At 48.3% G+C, this 16491-nt stretch overlaps 1 protein-coding gene across 3 annotated transcripts in view; it reads left to right on the top strand.

The window, feature by feature from the left end:
- The window catches only part of LOC144174764 (uncharacterized), a 163337-nt gene that overhangs the window by 121615 nt on the left and 25231 nt on the right, over positions 1-16491 (top strand). For 2 of the 3 annotated variants that reach the window (XM_077703631.1, XM_077703632.1), the window contains one exon: positions 9695-9720. The exons of the other annotated variant lie outside the window; for it this stretch is intronic. The gene's annotated coding sequence lies outside the window, so the exon portion shown is untranslated. The remainder of the gene's footprint in view (positions 1-9694; positions 9721-16491) is intronic. 3 annotated transcript variants of the gene reach the window in all.

The following is a 16491-nucleotide window of genomic DNA, read 5'->3' as shown; positions in this document are numbered from 1 at the left end:
AATCAGAAAAAAAGAGAGAAGAAAAGGAGTGCATGTTTATGGTGTTGCGAAACCTGCCAGCGGTAATCACCGAAGGAACAATAGGAGGGGGAGGGGTGGTGGTGAAACGCCACTTTCGCTTTGAGACACATTGTGTGGGAGAGTGCGACTTAATTAAGGTGATCTGGGGTGCTTTAGAGCGTGCAAGGAATGGTGCGAACATGGACGTGAGCGTAATTTTGATGTTGAAATGTCTATAGACCACACGAGTGCGCCCGCAGGCCGGCGCGAAGCTTCGTTTCTAAAAATAACTGAGGGAGCGTTTCGACACATTGGATCTTGTCCAAGGGCTAGACTGCGAGATGTCGAGCGTGGTATCGCCATCTGCGGACTGAACGGCCGACATCGGTGTAACAATGGTATTTCAAACGCTTTTAACGCACCAGTTCATATCGCCATAGCCAAAACAAACTCGTTTTTAGGCTGGTTCCTGGACCGGACACTGCCAGCGCGTGTTTTTAATAGGCAGGCATATAAACTTCTCAATCACCATGCAGGCGAAGAAAGAGAAAGGAAAGAGAAGGAAAGAAGAATGAGTTATTTATTGCCAAAAATTGCTGTACGAGCGTTTTGCACAATTTGGAACCGCCCGGTCCCGAGGCAGCGTACGTTCCTCCCTAACGGAATAGAATTGAACGAAAAAATTTTCATTCAAATTATATCCAGAAGCATAATTGCTCGAACAAGGACGCTTGAGGCGACATTATATCGCGTAACGCACAGCAGATACCTTTCAAAACTTCTAAGGATGGCTTAACTGCAAATACTTTCCGTATTCGTGATGACTCCTCGTGCCATCGGAGCGGACTGCAAAGCGTTATCATCAAAGCTCGCTGCCGTATACGCCAGCTGCGCTGGTATCTTTGGGTACGAAATGTCTTTACGGTGAAGAAAAAATAAATGATAGGTTATAGCAGCGACTCGACGCGAATTGAAAGCATCGGCTATTGGGTATTACATTGTCTCGACATTTGATATGACATTGCGCATCGGTTTTACTTGCTGAATCGGTGCGATTACATTGACATTAACTGTCTGATTCGGTGGGATTGCATTTATATTGCCTTTCTTGGTGAGATAGTGGGTCACGCGATCTTAACGTGTTACCCTCTTCGGCAACCCGCTATCAGTTCACTTGTTCATGCATTATTTCTCTCACAGTGTACGCACGTAGATGTAAACCAGCAGGGAGCACTTACTAAAGATGTGCGGTTGACGGTAAAAGTAAGCGTGCAACATCCGTTTCCGTTGTATACAGCGTCAAGGTTTACGATCCTGGTGCCACGATCCCTCGCCATGTTTTTTTTTTTTTATGTTGAGTGAAATTCGGAAGTACAGCCTTCATTACGCGGAGTTGGTAAGTGAGCTTCGCCGCGTTGCGTTTGAGTGCGCGATGAAACACGCTTGCGGGTTTTCGGCCATGTCTACACGAAACACGTACGAACCGCCCAGTATGGCTGACGCTGGAAGAAAAAAACTGAAAAGCGGAACGCAGTGAAAGCATGCACTGCTGCTGACTATTCGCGCGTCGACGCAAAACAATTGCAAGGGCTTACGTTTTTTTTTTTTTTTAAAGTCAGGATCTTGCATTCATGAAGACGGCGATGACAGTTACGATGGTTATGTTGACTGTAACAGGTGATTTTGTCTTGGTAGGGAGGGGTGGGGGGGGGGGGGGGGGGGGTGAAGAGTTCAGCGTCACAGCTATCGCTGGAAAGCTCCGCAATAAAGCGTGTTTTGCGGGCTACGACAGCATTCGGTCAATATACTGTATATTCATTATTTTCAAGCATTTGGGAATGAACGCACTTTATATTCGTAGAAGCGGGGTACCGCTATTGGTTGCGCTTACGGGCCCTAAGTACACTCGTGGTCTTCGCGACTCCATTAACAGGCCACAATGGACCGAATGTTTAAAGGACGGTGGGCTTTCCAATAAAGTGGTTTCAAAGTAACCAAGATGGCGCTGTCTTCTCGGCTCAACATATATATTGATGTAAGGGATATTCAAAATGCACCGTGGATTCTTTAAAGCTCTCGTGTCGGGTTAAACTACCATTTCTGGCAATACAGCAATCTGTACTAGCGAGGCGACGATCGCGAGATCAGTTGTGAAGCAAACTTGGAAACAATCCGATGGAGTACGACGAAGCCTATCGGTGTTTGTCATTTGGTCTGTTTTGTTGCGTCTCTTTGGCACTCTTTGCGCAAAAAAAAAAAAAAAACGCACAACAACAAAACTATTTTGTTGTGAGATGTCTCGAATAAAACTTCGCTAAGTTTCATGGTTATATCCGACAGGTGTTTACCGGAACCTCTTTTGTGTACGCGCTAAGCGTACAATCATGACACGTGTGTAGCAGGGACTACAATGGTTTATAATACCTTCTTGTGTCGATTATCGCTGCGTTCGCTTTCCTAGCAATGAAACCATTTGTGGGTTCTCCCGCAGAAAGGTCTTAGGAATGCAGCCCTGACGCCCCAAGCTCCCTTTCCCTCCTCCAAGGCCGCGTACTCGCACCCATCCCATTCTATTTTCATTTCCTACGTGGGTCTGTGTGTACACAGCAGATAACCGCATCAAGCAGACAGAGCTCGCCCAGCCCCGCGTATCAGGGAAGCCTGTACATCCCTTCTTGGCAAGGCGACAGAGAGGCGGAATAAACGCCCTCGTCTGGATGAATGTCGCTCCGTTTCGTATCAAGCCCGCAATCTGTTTACGGAACATATAGACGCGATAAGGAGCGCAGGAATCGCGCGAGTGCGCGTAACCCTTCGTGCTTGCTTTCCAGTCATGGCGCTGCCGCCGGTACGTATTATTTTCCGCAACTTCAGCCCTGTATTTCGGGCGGACGCTGGTTCTTTTTTTGGAGTGACGTCAAGTAAGAGCGACGAATCTTCGGTAATAGTGTGCATGCTACGTTTACGCGCCTACAACCTAAATACTTTGCGATGAAAAACCCATTTTCACTCTCTAAACCCTTGTAATATACGCATTTGTTCTAAATTGCGCTGCACGTTCGCAGTAACCTAAAATTAACAAATGGGCATGGATTACAGAACATTTGAGCACAGTTGGAATAGCTTGACAGCTGTCAACGTGTAAGGAGCAGCGGCTTCTGTTTATGTGGTCATGTGCCAGTGACTTTAATGTATACTATAGATATTACAGCGATAATCGGACATAAAATACGTTTTCGGCGCTCTCTTATTTAATTAAGGTTGAATCGCAGCCCTTTGATTGAAGAGATCATGTTGTTGCAAGCCAAAATACTTACAATTAAATCTACTTTGTTCACCGTAATGCTTGCTGAATAGTTCCAAGAGCTTGTAACATCAAGGTGGCAGGGGCAAGTTGGTTTATCATAGTGACATAAAACGGCGCAAAGAACAATGACGAAAAAGGCCGAGCAAACACCAGAAAAGAACAATATCACCACCAGCGCTGGTGTTTCTCCACCCTTCTTCGTCCTAGCTAGAATTTCAGCTTCGTACTTTGGCCATGTATGGCGGGCACAACATGCAACCTTGCTCATTTTTCTTCGGATTTGTTTGAGCCCCGTCAGCTTACCACGCGTTCAGTAATTGATGCGCAGCCCGTACTGTCGTCAGCCCCCACTCTTTCCCAGAACACTGCACTCTTGCTTGCCCACGCTGGTTTCTTGGTATACCGTATAATCGCTACCTCCTCTCCCCCCGTACGTTACTGCGCATACGAAGAAAGCTTGGCGTGATTTCTAGACTGACATACTTTTATTCATCCTAAATCGCTGAACAATCAGTGGGTTCTGGCGATATATAACAGGATTAAGTTATAGCAGTGCAAGCATATTCTAAAGATGAAAGAAAACGGTGCGAACTCGCAATTTTGCCTTTATCTATAGTACCCTTGCGCTAGTTGCCAAGTGAGGATAGCTACAATACTTTAGCTAGTAGACAGAATTTATGGGGCCTTGTGTAAAGTTTTTTGTGGTTCCCGGATGACCCATTTTTATCTCAGATTGTCTTCGAAACTTCGCGCACGTGGTAGCCCTATATACGGGCGTAACAAGACCTGACCAGCTCTAGTGAACGCCCTAAGTGCCGTGAACAAGCTTTATTTAAACCATCTTCCCGCACCTTTACTCCCATATCCCACAACAGGATCTCTGGGCCTCCTTCTAAGAATACAGTCGTCCATTCCATTCAATTACAAACTTGGGCGCTCGGTCATGATTTGCGACGCCGCAAGCTGTCGTCTTTGCGTAGACGCATGCCAGAGAACGACAGCGTTGGCGCGTGCACTCCGATGCATTCTTTATACGACGAAGGCACATAGAAGGCACATGTAACAGGCTAAACCTCCCACTGTCTGCGAACAAGTTTTGTCATTCGGGGCGAAAATACTGGGCTTCTGCCACGGGGTTATTTGCCGTGCGTTGCACTCATTCATTCTAGAATCAATTACCTGCCGTAATAGCTGTCGTTTGGCCCTGCCGCATTCCCCTGTCAATCGTACATATGCTGGTCTTGCCCGCTGCTTCTTCTGCATTTTCTCTTCGTAATACTTCCTGATTTTCTTGCAATTGGGTTTTTTCTTACTTTGGCTATTATCTCTTCACTTTTATTTCTCTAATCCTCTGCTAATAATGTATTGTACTATGTAAATATTTTTTTCTTTTTCCCCAAAACCTGTATAGCTTCTTTAGGTAAAGCACCCATTTCCTGGCCAATCCCCCTGAGTGGGTAAAAGCCATCTACTTGGTACCACCACCACCACATACGTCGTAGCTCGTATCTGAGTCCCGACGAGATAGTATCGAGCAGGTGAAAACGCGTTCGTGACTTCTGCGTGGAGCCATCGTAGTTATGCTTCTCGTGATCAGCGTGAATTCGTGTTTTTTTGTTCTGAAACAAGCAGCAGTCTGTGCTGCCGTGATTGTTGGGCGGTTAACTTCACAACGAGCTAGGGATGCGAGGATACCGTAAGCAGGCTCTTTCGTTCTTTCGTCACTCCAAGGAGCACCCCGTAGTTTCTCTTCCTTTTGCAAAAGCAAGCCAACTGCTCGTTTTCGCTTATCGGTTTGCTCGGCGTCTCCAGCAAACGGCCGGTGGTGACGCAAGAGGACAATTTACATGCGCCGTCGGGACGGGGAAACTTTGAACAAGCGCCATTACTCGCTCTTTTTCGGTCCGCCGATCGATGCGGATTGCCGATGCGCCACAGTGCGGCCAGGAACAACCACGGTCTCGCGACCGTATACGATCTATTCGGGTACACCCGCTACCGGCGCTCTTGTAACAGCGGACATAGTCTCGAGTCTGAACTAGCCTACGCTCGATGTAGTGCGCACCCCACCCGGAGGGAGATGGATTCCCCAGTACATGCATGATGTGGACGAGGGGGAGAGACGCGAGGGATGAAGTCGGCGCACGTGAGCGTGGTCGGGCGCTCGGCGTGGCCGCTGGCCATCGATGGCCGTGTCTCGCCAGGACCAGCGGGTGAACACGAAGGAGGAAAGAAACGGGGGCGCCAGGCATCGATCGGCGTCGAGCGGAGCGGCGGCTGGCGTCTGCGTCGGCGCTGGGCCTCCTGCTAGGGGGGGCTTCCCCCGACCTTGACTCACTTGGGGCCGCCGAGGTGGAGGACCGCTCTGTCACGCCGACGAGACGTGGGGCCGCTGTTTGTACCGCCGCCGCCGCCGCGCGAACGCCGCCGACGCGGCCAAGACGCCGCAACAACACCTCCCCGCTCTCCCCGCCCCACGTCTTCTTCGTCTCCTCCCGAGTGGCGTCTCTCTTCTCTCGAGAGAGTAGAAGAACGGCGAGCGCCACGCTTCTCTTCTTTTCTCCGCTTCATTCATCTCCCGCGGCTTCACTGACACGTGAATGCGGATGGCGGCCTTTCTCTTCTCCTGCTTGTACACGTCTTCTCTCTGTGGGCTTTCAGCGACACAATGCAGGGCGAGGATTTATGGCGCGCCGTGACAGGTTGCTCAATCCTTGCGTGCGTTAAGTGGGCCGCCAAGGACCAGAAGGGGTGCGCGAGATTGCGCGACGACTCCGAGGAAGCGCCCGGTGTGTTCTGCGAAGACAAGCGAGAGGAAAGGGCTGGCGCGGCGTGGTAGGAGACACCGCGGGAGGCCTCTTCGGGACGGTGTTACAAAGGAAAACGACGAAGGGGGAAAAAGGGAAGAAGAAGGGGTGAGTGAGACGGGCTTTGTTGCCGCGCGGAATTAGCTTGCTGGCTGCTTAAGGGGGGAAGAGTGGAAGCGTTAGGATTGAATGCAGCCTGCTACAAAATGGCGAAGACACGCTAGGGGACTCAAAATGAGCGTGGCTGGGGAGCAGTTGACACTTGTGCGATAATACACCGTTGATAAAGATGGCAACCGAAATGCCGTGAACGGGAAGGAAAATGGCCGGGTACACGATGTTAATCTAAAGTAAACTACGCGTCATGTTGTCCTTGGTGCGTTGGATTATTACGGTTGCGTCACCTGAACCAACTAGCTTTGCCTGCGGGGTATGGAAAGTTGTGAAAGCAAATGTTGCTTTAAACGGCACTTGCTCTGTGGAAGGCGAGGCCGTCAATACTGTTCACAGTGAAGGCCGATGGTACTGGAGCTTTGAAACAAAACGGAAAGGTTAACTTAGCAGAGCATAGTCCAGCGCATTGGTTTGAAGTCGACGTTCCTTGTTTGCGGGGAACTTTGGAGCTTCCCGGATGTGCTCATAGAGGGTAGTGGAAGACGGGACACGTTGCCGCCGCCATGCATGCTCCCGCATGCACTCACACACCGCATGACAGACCTGCGCGCGCATAGAGGATGAATCAGCGAGGAATAGTCCAACTCGGAGTCACTATCGGTCGTTTGTCCGCTCTGGCATGCAGTGGTCGGCACGGTGCCTTTAACGCGTTTGTATATCTGTTTTTTTCGGAGTCCTGGTTACGTGGGGGACTTCCTGAGGTGGTTATCTTCGCGCTTGTTTGTATTTGCGCGCACTGTAAGTGGCCCGGCCGCCTTTCCGGTCCTTTGTCTTTCGTCCTCAACGTCGTTCTACCTACGTCACGTGGTACACGCACTAGCTTTGTTCGGTTCTGCCGTCGAGTCGATGGCGAGGAACGCTCGCGTACAGCTCGCATCCGCTTGCAGCTTATCTGCTGTTGTATGTGTGCGTGCACGAGGATATGATAATGGCGGGACTCCTGAACGGTACATACCGATCATTCTCGCTCTCCGGCCGCCCATAGATACGGTCGGCACGAAACTCGAGAGCTCGGGGGGTGTTCACGAAGTGTCTCGATTCGTTGTGGTTTTATTTTTTATTTTTTTGCTTTTTGTTGTTGTTGCTATGTTATTGAGTTAGTCTATGCGCACCAAAAAGAAAGTGGGGCGGGGTATAGGTACACTCACCTACAGCGTCCGACCGTTTCAGAACGTGAGTCATCCTGTTCCTGTTGGTTACACACATACGCGCGTGTGCTCGAATATGCGTATACGTACACCGAGAGAGATGTACCATGCTTTCATGAAAATACGCGTTTTACTAAACCTAAACCAGATTATGTATTTCAAGCGTCCATTTGTCTCTTTACGTAAATATGAAATATAGGCATTGCCTTCGGTTTTAGATGGGACCACATTGAACAGAACACTGGCACAGTGTTGTTGCGTTTCGTCTCCCTCTTCCCCGGCAACGAGGGGGCATCGAACATGATCTGATCTGATTGATTGATTGATTGATTGATTGATTGATTGATTGATTGATTGATTGATTGATTGATTGATTGATTGATTGATTGATTGATTGATTGATTGATTGATTGATTGATTGATTGATTGATTGATTGATTGATTGATTGATTGTAGGGTTTAACGCGCCGGCGCAACGCAGGCGATGAGGCGCGCCGTAGTGGAGGGCTCCGGATTACTTTTGACCACCTGGGGATCCTTAACGCGCGCCGAAATCTCGAACACACGGGCGTTTTCGCTTTTCGCTTCCATCAGAAAAGCAGCCGCCTCGGCTGGGTATCGCACCCGCGTCCTCGTGCTCAACAGCACGAAAATGATCTGCTTTCTGATCACTGTTCAAGGCAGCAGTGGGATTTAGAAGCTGGGTTATTAAACATGCACATATATGCCTTCTAGTGCGCCGAGCAGGGTACTATTAAAATTCAGTGCCCTATACTCTGCGAAGAACGATGACCAGCGAAGCTGTGGTGCATAATATTAGAGTCGTCTTAGCAGCTAACTGTCATGTAATTTGTTTCCGCGTACTACGGGTAAAACAAGTCACAGCCGTTTTCTGTAACCATACCCCATCCGACATGTATTGACAGCAGGCCTTATTTCTGCAACAGTTACAACTGCGGTATGAACTAATTACGACAAGTAAATGAAACTAGGCGTAATAGTATGGTCTTTTCAGCGGCTAATTGTCATACAATTTTTTTCGGCGTACTTTTTATAACTCAAGAGTTAGAGCCGTTTTCTGTAATCCCACTCCCTCCGTAGATGGCCATACCCTACTGTGGAGAAGCCAACTTACAAAAATCAAGTTTACACCGATATTTTGAAAGTCGGCTTCACCTATGGCATAAGTGCCCTGCTGGGAAGACAATTTAAGGGCAATATATGCTGTCTTGCACGAAAATGTAAAGCCCCTAGGAGCTTTCTTTTTATTTTTGCGATTTTTTCCATACGCTGAAAAGTTTGAGGTGTGGCGCACAGTTTTACGGTACCGGGAATTTGAGTGGGCGCCGAAAGGTAGCGCTACGCTGGCCTGCGATTCTTGTCTGCATCGGTCTGTTGCCGGAGATAATCTGCTCTAGCCTATAGCCATAGAGAGCTTCGCTTTAATAATTGCGATAGAAATGAAGGAGAGCCGGTGTGTTTATGGTCTACCCGACCGGGCTGCACAAGTGCTAAAAACTTGTAAACAGTGTGAGAACCCTTCCGACAGTAAACCAATTCTGAGAACTTACATACATCGCTACTTTTGTTGTCTGCTGTCTATACGGGGCGATCGAGACGAATCTAAACCTTCACAGCATATAATAAACGATTTTTGCCGTGGCTTGTATAAGTTGGCAGCTGTGTTACTTTTGGCTTCAGAATGGTCGACGACTCGATCTGGCAGAGTGCACTATAGAGGCAAGATTTTCTTTACACGTTGCATCACGCACGCGCTGCAAAAGCACTCTTCATAATTTCCGTTTGATACGACGGGAATCCGCCGAAATGTACGGGAAGGAGTGTATAGGAATGGAGTCATAAATATATGCGACGCTCGCCACCTCCATAGCAGACGCGTCCTACGCTGTGACGTATTACACGCCCACAGAGCTTATAGAGCTGGGACGATACCCTGATACTACTGATTATCTTCCCACGCGAAAAGGGGGAAACTTGGCGACACAGAATGTTTTAACTGGGTCTCTTACACGTCCGCCGTTTACCACTGTTTCCGGCTGTACGAGGCGTGTAAGGCGTTACATAAGGTTGCGTGGCATATTACTCTGCCAGAAAACAGAATTTGTAAAGACATGTAGGTCTATTTAAAATGCTCGAACGATTGTAGTTTGTTCAAGTACCATACTGATTTGACAGATATTGTCATCGTTCAGCCATTTACGAAACAAAATAATTAAACAATCTTATTTTCATTTCAGCTCCCTGCGGATAAAGGGACTCTGAAGTGAGTTGTAAAAATTGCCTAATTGCCTTACCAGACTAAAGTGCGGAATGCTTGAGCCATGCTTTGTTTATTTACTCGCATTTTGAAACAAAAAAAAAAAACAGCGTTCGAATTTGCCGCGCCGCTTCCTTCGAAGGATTGGCTGATGTCACCTGAAACGACACGCTGTCAAGTCCGTAGTGCCAAGTTTAGCCGATTGCTAGAGCTTTAACCTGTAATAATTGTGCGCGAACAAAACCAAAAGTCAATATTAGACGCAAAATGTCTTAAAATCAACATTTTTAATGCTAAAATAGCGTGAAAACACATTGTAAACCGTCGTGACTTCATTACCGGGTATATCGTCCAGGCCCGGCTAGCGGCACGTGATGTTTTCCCGTTCCGGCACCAATTACATTTAAATTACATCTCCAGACTTCTCCTGTTGTAGTCAAATAAATATTACGTGGGTTTAACTGCACAATGCAGCTGCAACTAAGATTTTGATTAAGTGAGCATTAAAAGACTAGAGGATAGAGGAGACGTACATAAGACTTCTAGACTACGTATAAAAGGGATGTATGGGCAGGATGAACCTTCACAAGCAAAGCGACAAATTTCCGATCCGAAAGAGAATGCAGCAGGGAGATACCATCTTGACATAACTACTTACAGCATGCGTGGAAGGAGTATTCAAGAAGAATACTTGATCCATTTGAGGTTTGCAGGCGACGTATAGTCTTGCTAAATGAGACTGCAGAACACCGGTAACTGCAATCAGAAAGCGTGGCCGTGGGGCTAAAAATAAATTTGAATAAATCTAAAGTTATGATAAATAAACATCCCGAAAGCCCCTCTTCAGCATATATATATAACGAAACGATGGAGCAAGTGAAACAATATAACTACGTCGGGCAGGTTGTTGCATAGGGCTGACCTATAACCACGAGAGAGAAATCCGGTGCAGGCTTTGGTGCATTCGGCAAGCACTCCCAAATAATGAAAGCAAGCTACCTCTATCACTAAATTAAGACTATACAACCAATGCATGCTGGTGGTGATGACATATCGAGCGGAAACGTGGCGCCTTATTAAACAACTGAAAGCAAAATTATGTCTGGTCAAAGGGGCCATGGAACGAATATTGATAGGAGTAACACTTGAGGGCAAGAAACGAGCTTCCTGGATCATAAAACAAACTCAACTATATCAAAGTTCAAATAAGGAAAAATAAATGGGCTTTAGCTGGCCGTGTAGTGTGACGGAAAGACAACCGGTGGACAATTAGGCTAACAGAGCTACAGATGGGTCTAAAAGAACGGGAAGGTGCAGTATTTCGATAGAGGGGCGAAATAAGGAATTTCGGGGCAAAGGATGGACTCGAGCAGCGCAGGACAGGGGCAGTTGGAGGTCAGTGGGAGAGGCCTTCGTCGTGGAGTGGACCTAAGTAGGGCGGTGATGATGAGGACGATGATGAATACCCGAAGTTTGACGCTAAAGTGTTCTGGAAACCAGGATGATATCGGGACACAACTAGGCGTTCAGCACGAGGTAAACACGAATGAGACAGCTGAAGACGAATCGCAAATATTGCACGAGCTTACATAAGACGACGAGAGGAGCTCAGGCACGATTACCTTCGCAGGTCTAGCAAAATATAGAGAAGGGAAACACGGGGGATTATTTTAATTTCCATGTTAGACCTGAAGTGACGCTTCAGTTATACGCTGAACTGTGGGCGGTTCTGGTTGTATACGGGTGTGTGATCGTGTTTGTGTGTGTGTGGGAGCGGGGGGAGGGGGGGGGGATGTAGGGGGAAGCGAGTAGCAATGAAATACAGGTGGATTTAGCCTTGCTGAGGTGCCAGTATTTGCTCAGCGTAAGTAACAATATTTTCTCAACCTTCAGCCTGGGGGACAATAATTGCTCAACACAGCCACACAGACATATGTGCACAGACCACTCATACAGAAATCGCCCTAGATGATATGAAACTTGTACATTCTGTGACTTGTGTGGACCCCGGAAAACCAGGGTGCCGTTAGGAACAGTACACGGACGACGCGTGACGCATTAGGCGGTTTCTTTCTTGCGGTCATGTGCCGATATCATAACCACAGAAAGTGTCTGTAGAGTGGTGTGTGTGAGCATCAAACCAGTGAGGGCATTGCGAGTATGCACGTGAGCATGACGTTGCCCGTTGGTGGTGTGGGTGGCGTTGTGACGGGCACCGACATTCTCGCAGTGCCTCAGGTGTTTGTCCCGCAGTATAGCCCCGACAGCGTTAGCCAGAAGACGCGACATAACTGCTGCATTTCTTCCTTTACCAGATGGCCGAACTCCTGACAGATGCAAAAAAATGTGGCCGTGGTTACGCGAGGTTTTGTGAGTGTTGAAAGAGAAAAGGGAAGGCAGAGGGAAAGCATTGATAAAAACTGGACGGGGCTTACAGGGTGACCAAGCTAAGTTAAAAAGAGCTGAAATAAAATGGGTGTGGAGCAGGATTAAGACACTGTATATACAAGGCAGTGTACAGAAACCCGATGGTAAGCTGAACTAAAACATGGCTTACAAAATATGATGTTTCAGCGGGAAATCTAGATCGGTGCAGAGATCTATTCGCGTTTAAAGTTTCAAGGTACGGAATTCCGCCTTACATATTTATGCTTACCTGTGCGACCAAGCTTTCTGCATGAATGCAGGATCTGAGGCATTTTTGCAGGTGCTTCCCTGACTCGCCGAATAATACAATGCCGTTCCCATACCTCAAATGGCTCAAATATTTTCCGTATACCCGTGAGCCTCCTAAGAGCCTTTCCAGACAGGCTGTAAGCAATTTCATGAGATTGTCTCTCCGCGTCTCATTCAATCCTTGAACTGAAACTTTTAACTCTTGTGAATGAATATTCTGCCCGTACAACCCTTGCAATGTCCTTCAAGGGTCTTATGTAAGTTTTGTCTATTTATTTTTTCTGTTCTTTCGGTACTACGGTGATATCTACAGAGTCAAACGGTTTTTATAGTTTATGAATGCCATATGAAGAGGTTTATTATACACCGAAGATTTTCTCTATTACTTGACTGATGACACGGATGTGATTGATGGTTGAGTATGCTATCGTATACATACAGATCTACCCTTTGCTCTAGGTTGTCCTTAATCTATGCTGTATCATATGCCACTTACTTTGATAAACGCGCTTGTATACAACCAAAGACAGTTTGATGGTTGTCTAGTTTTAAAGCTCGTCGACCTCGCCGCCTTTTGAGAATCATAATTTCATTGTCATTTTCACGGCTATAAGAATGAGTAGGTTCAAAGTCCCGCGGAAATCTTAAAATAATTCTGCAAGCTTTTCCTCCTTCCTTTAGGTTATTCACGGCTATTCCATCATCTGGCAGCTTCTTTTTCTATCTCTCTCTTCTATCCCCTTGGACGCCTTTCCCACCTCCTCTTTAGTAAAAGGGACCCTGCAACACTTTCGATAAGCGCTTTCACTCTTTCCTTCGCGTCTTGAACCACTGCGAAAGCTATAGTTATCGCCAGCACGGGGCGGCGCTGCGTGATTTGCTCTTCGCACTAGATACGCCTTCCATTTCTGCGTTGTTTTTGTGGCTTTTTTTTTAAGTTTCCATCGAAAAGCGTTCGTTGCTGCAACTGAAGGAAAACCGGCGAACAGCCTCTACATGGCCTTAATGACGTAATTGGAGCCGTCGAAGAACGTCAAGACCGGGAAAGAAAGAAATCTTTTGAGCAAGTTTACAAGTTATCTTACGGCCATCAGTAATTTTTGGCTGAGGTACTTTGCGACCCCCTAATCTAACTACTGGGTGTGTTGGGGTGACTACGTTTTGCAAGCATTTAAGATTTCAAAAAAGTTGAAAAAGTGTTGCAAGGTCCCTTTAAGTAGGCCTATGTGACCTCGCGAACCAAGTTGGTAGCTTGGTACACAGCCGGCAGCGGTGATGTATACAGTATATATATACGACTCCCCGCGTAGTGCAACCCAACGAACATTCGGCGGCGCGGCGAATTTTCTGCCCGTGAAATTCGTCACGAAAGTTCGCTCACTCTACCCTGGTAGCCGCAACGGCGTCTAACGAACGCTGTGCTGGCGGTGCGTCGGACAGTGGCCAGCCACCAGGGCGCGAAGGAGTGCGCGCGCAGGCAACAGCGGAAGGGGGGGACGCCGGGTTCGTTGCACCCTCTAGACGGTCCCCCGCTGCTTGCCGACGACGAGGGCCGGTGATAAGGGGGTCGTCTTATACCCTTATCTCGGCCCCTGGCCTGCCCTTATCGCGCCCATTTTGGCAGCGCTAACGCTTAGGTCTCCCCTTACGTGAAAATGTCGGCCAAAGTTCGAGTGGTTCCCCCCTTGCGCTGCGCGAGCTCGCGCGACCGACTTCTTCCGCTGTTCTGCATGGCCGCGTCCACGACGGCGACGCCATGTTTGACCACGTTCGGCGAGAGCACTTTCCTCTTCGCCGCCCGTGCACATATATACGTACTCACGCTCGGCCGTGTTTCCTTCGGCGGTCGCAAGACGTGTAATGTATGCGAACACCGAAGAGGGCGTGTTGAGCGCTTTGCGAACACTCGTGGGTCATTATTCCCTGCTCTATGGAAGATGACGAACCGTCGTCCTAATTGTTGAGCTCCCCCGTTTCGCTGCGGTGAACGAGTAAACAGAGTACTCGGTACCGTACACGGTGCACAGAACGCTCCAGGAAGTCTCGAGGAACAAATTATTTGAGCTACTGTGACGGTTGAGGCACGTATATATTGAGATATACACGCGGTACGCCGGTAGCTGCAAAACCAAAGGAGACAGAGCTTGTTTTGCAGGCGGAACGACGAGAAAGCCGTGATAGGAACTTTTGAAATTCTGTCGCACCTGTCCACAACTATCAAAATATTACGCGCTTCGTCAACGGAACCAAATAACTTCTCCCGCGCTATAGAAGAAGAAGAGCGTCCTTATATAGTCGCAACGGTAATGGTCCTTGAAGGTTTGAGTTTTGGTCATGCACGGGAGAAATAGGAACAAACACGCAGTCTGGAATATATCGCTGCGTGGAAACAGCGCAAAAACAGGGGTGTATACGATTTAACTTGTTTTTTTCATTGGCGTTTATTGCTGCCCGACAGTGCACGCGAACACACGTGTGAATGGCAGGGCGTGCTTTTCAAAGTATGACGAAACGGAAAAAAGTACATTGGGAAATATTGTGTTTATATTCGAATGTATTCAGCCATTTCACTATGCCAGCACTCCTAATTAAACAGATGTGTGTGTGTGTGTGTGTGTGAGAGAGAGAGACAGAGAGTGAGAGAGAAGAGGGAGGGAGGGGCAGCTATGCGTTAATATATGTACCACCGGCAGCAAATATACAAATATAAATTGATACACACTTCGTGGTAGCATGCAGGTAGTCCCGGCAAAATTCGACTATAGGATGTCACACTTGGCTTTTTACGACTACGTAACGCGCATGCGCAGCAGGTACCGAGGGTCTGCGCTGCTGCACAACTTTTCCCACTGCCCGTTTTTACTTCGCTACACACGCTCGTTGGCCCGGCGCGTCTGCTGTCGCAACGATCGCGTGGCGACCCGGAGCGGCCCTCCTCCGGCCCTTGCCGCCACCCAATACGGCGATCAGTGTGCAGCAGCGCTGAGCGTGGATACACGTCGACGGCGGCCCCCCGAGGCGCCCAGCAGCGCGTCTGTCTCCCGCATGCATGCCGCGCAGCTGCCGCCCGTGAACGGATTGGCCGCAGCTCCATGAACTCGTTCGCTCGCTGCCTTTCCGGCCGCCGCGCAGCCGGGCAACGCACCTGACTGGCACGGCGAAACGGCTTCGACGCGCAGGAAACTGTGCACGCCGCTGCCCGGCACTCAGGCGGCAGCTTACAACTCATTCTATGAACCTTTTTCGTTCCAGATAAGCGGAGCTCAACCGCATCCTTTCTGAACAATTGCGAGCACGCTGCAGATGATTCGTGAAGCCACTCTCTCCGCACTTTTCCTGCGTGCGCATGTAACGGTCCAATATGGCGACGTCCAAGTGGTTCTTGTTGCTGAGGTGTTTCGCAGTTCACTGACCGCGAATACAGATCGCAATTGTGGAAGAGTAAATAAAAAAAAAATCATCCACCCCTCCGTCTAACGACGGCGGTGGTTGAACGCGAGGCTTTCTCGGATTCTTAGGTTGTCGTCCGATTTTGGTCTGTTTCGGCCATGTCAAAATGGAGCAATCGGGTAGACGCCGGCTTCATATAACGCGAGGGACGCAGGCTCGATTCCGCCCACTGCAAGCGCTGTTTTTTTTTTTTTTTTTTTTTCTCACTCACTTCACCCACGATCATTCATCATTAACGCCAGAGAAAGTTGGCTTTCCTGCAGGACGTTTCGCCGTTACAGACGCCATCAGTGAGAGCACCAAAGCTTCGCTTTAAAATGCTATTAATTTCTGGGTCGTCTTGGTAAATGTGACCCATGGAAGGCGGCATGCGTATACCTTCATGGGGGCATCGAAAGTACGGAATACACAGTAGGGGCATTTTTTTTTACCTGAACTGGTGCAGATTAGTGCAGTGCCGTGCAGAACAGTGCTGAGTGCTACTGAGGATATCAATTAGTAAAAAAAACGAACATATGCTGCACTGCTTGCACCAGTGCAGCCAGTTCAGGTAAAAAAAATTGCCTCTAGTATATATAACACGAAACAACGCAAAAGACGAGGACGAAGTAGGCGATGTTGGCAAAATTCTCCAGGTGATTTGCACGCATC

This window comes from Haemaphysalis longicornis, unplaced genomic scaffold (genome assembly GCF_048455015.1).
Source record: "Haemaphysalis longicornis isolate Haplotype H1 unplaced genomic scaffold, Haemaphysalis longicornis Haplotype H1 scaffold_3, whole genome shotgun sequence".
NCBI lineage: Eukaryota > Metazoa > Arthropoda > Arachnida > Ixodida > Ixodidae > Haemaphysalis > Haemaphysalis longicornis.
This window is presented reverse-complemented; position numbering and strand designations above follow the sequence as displayed.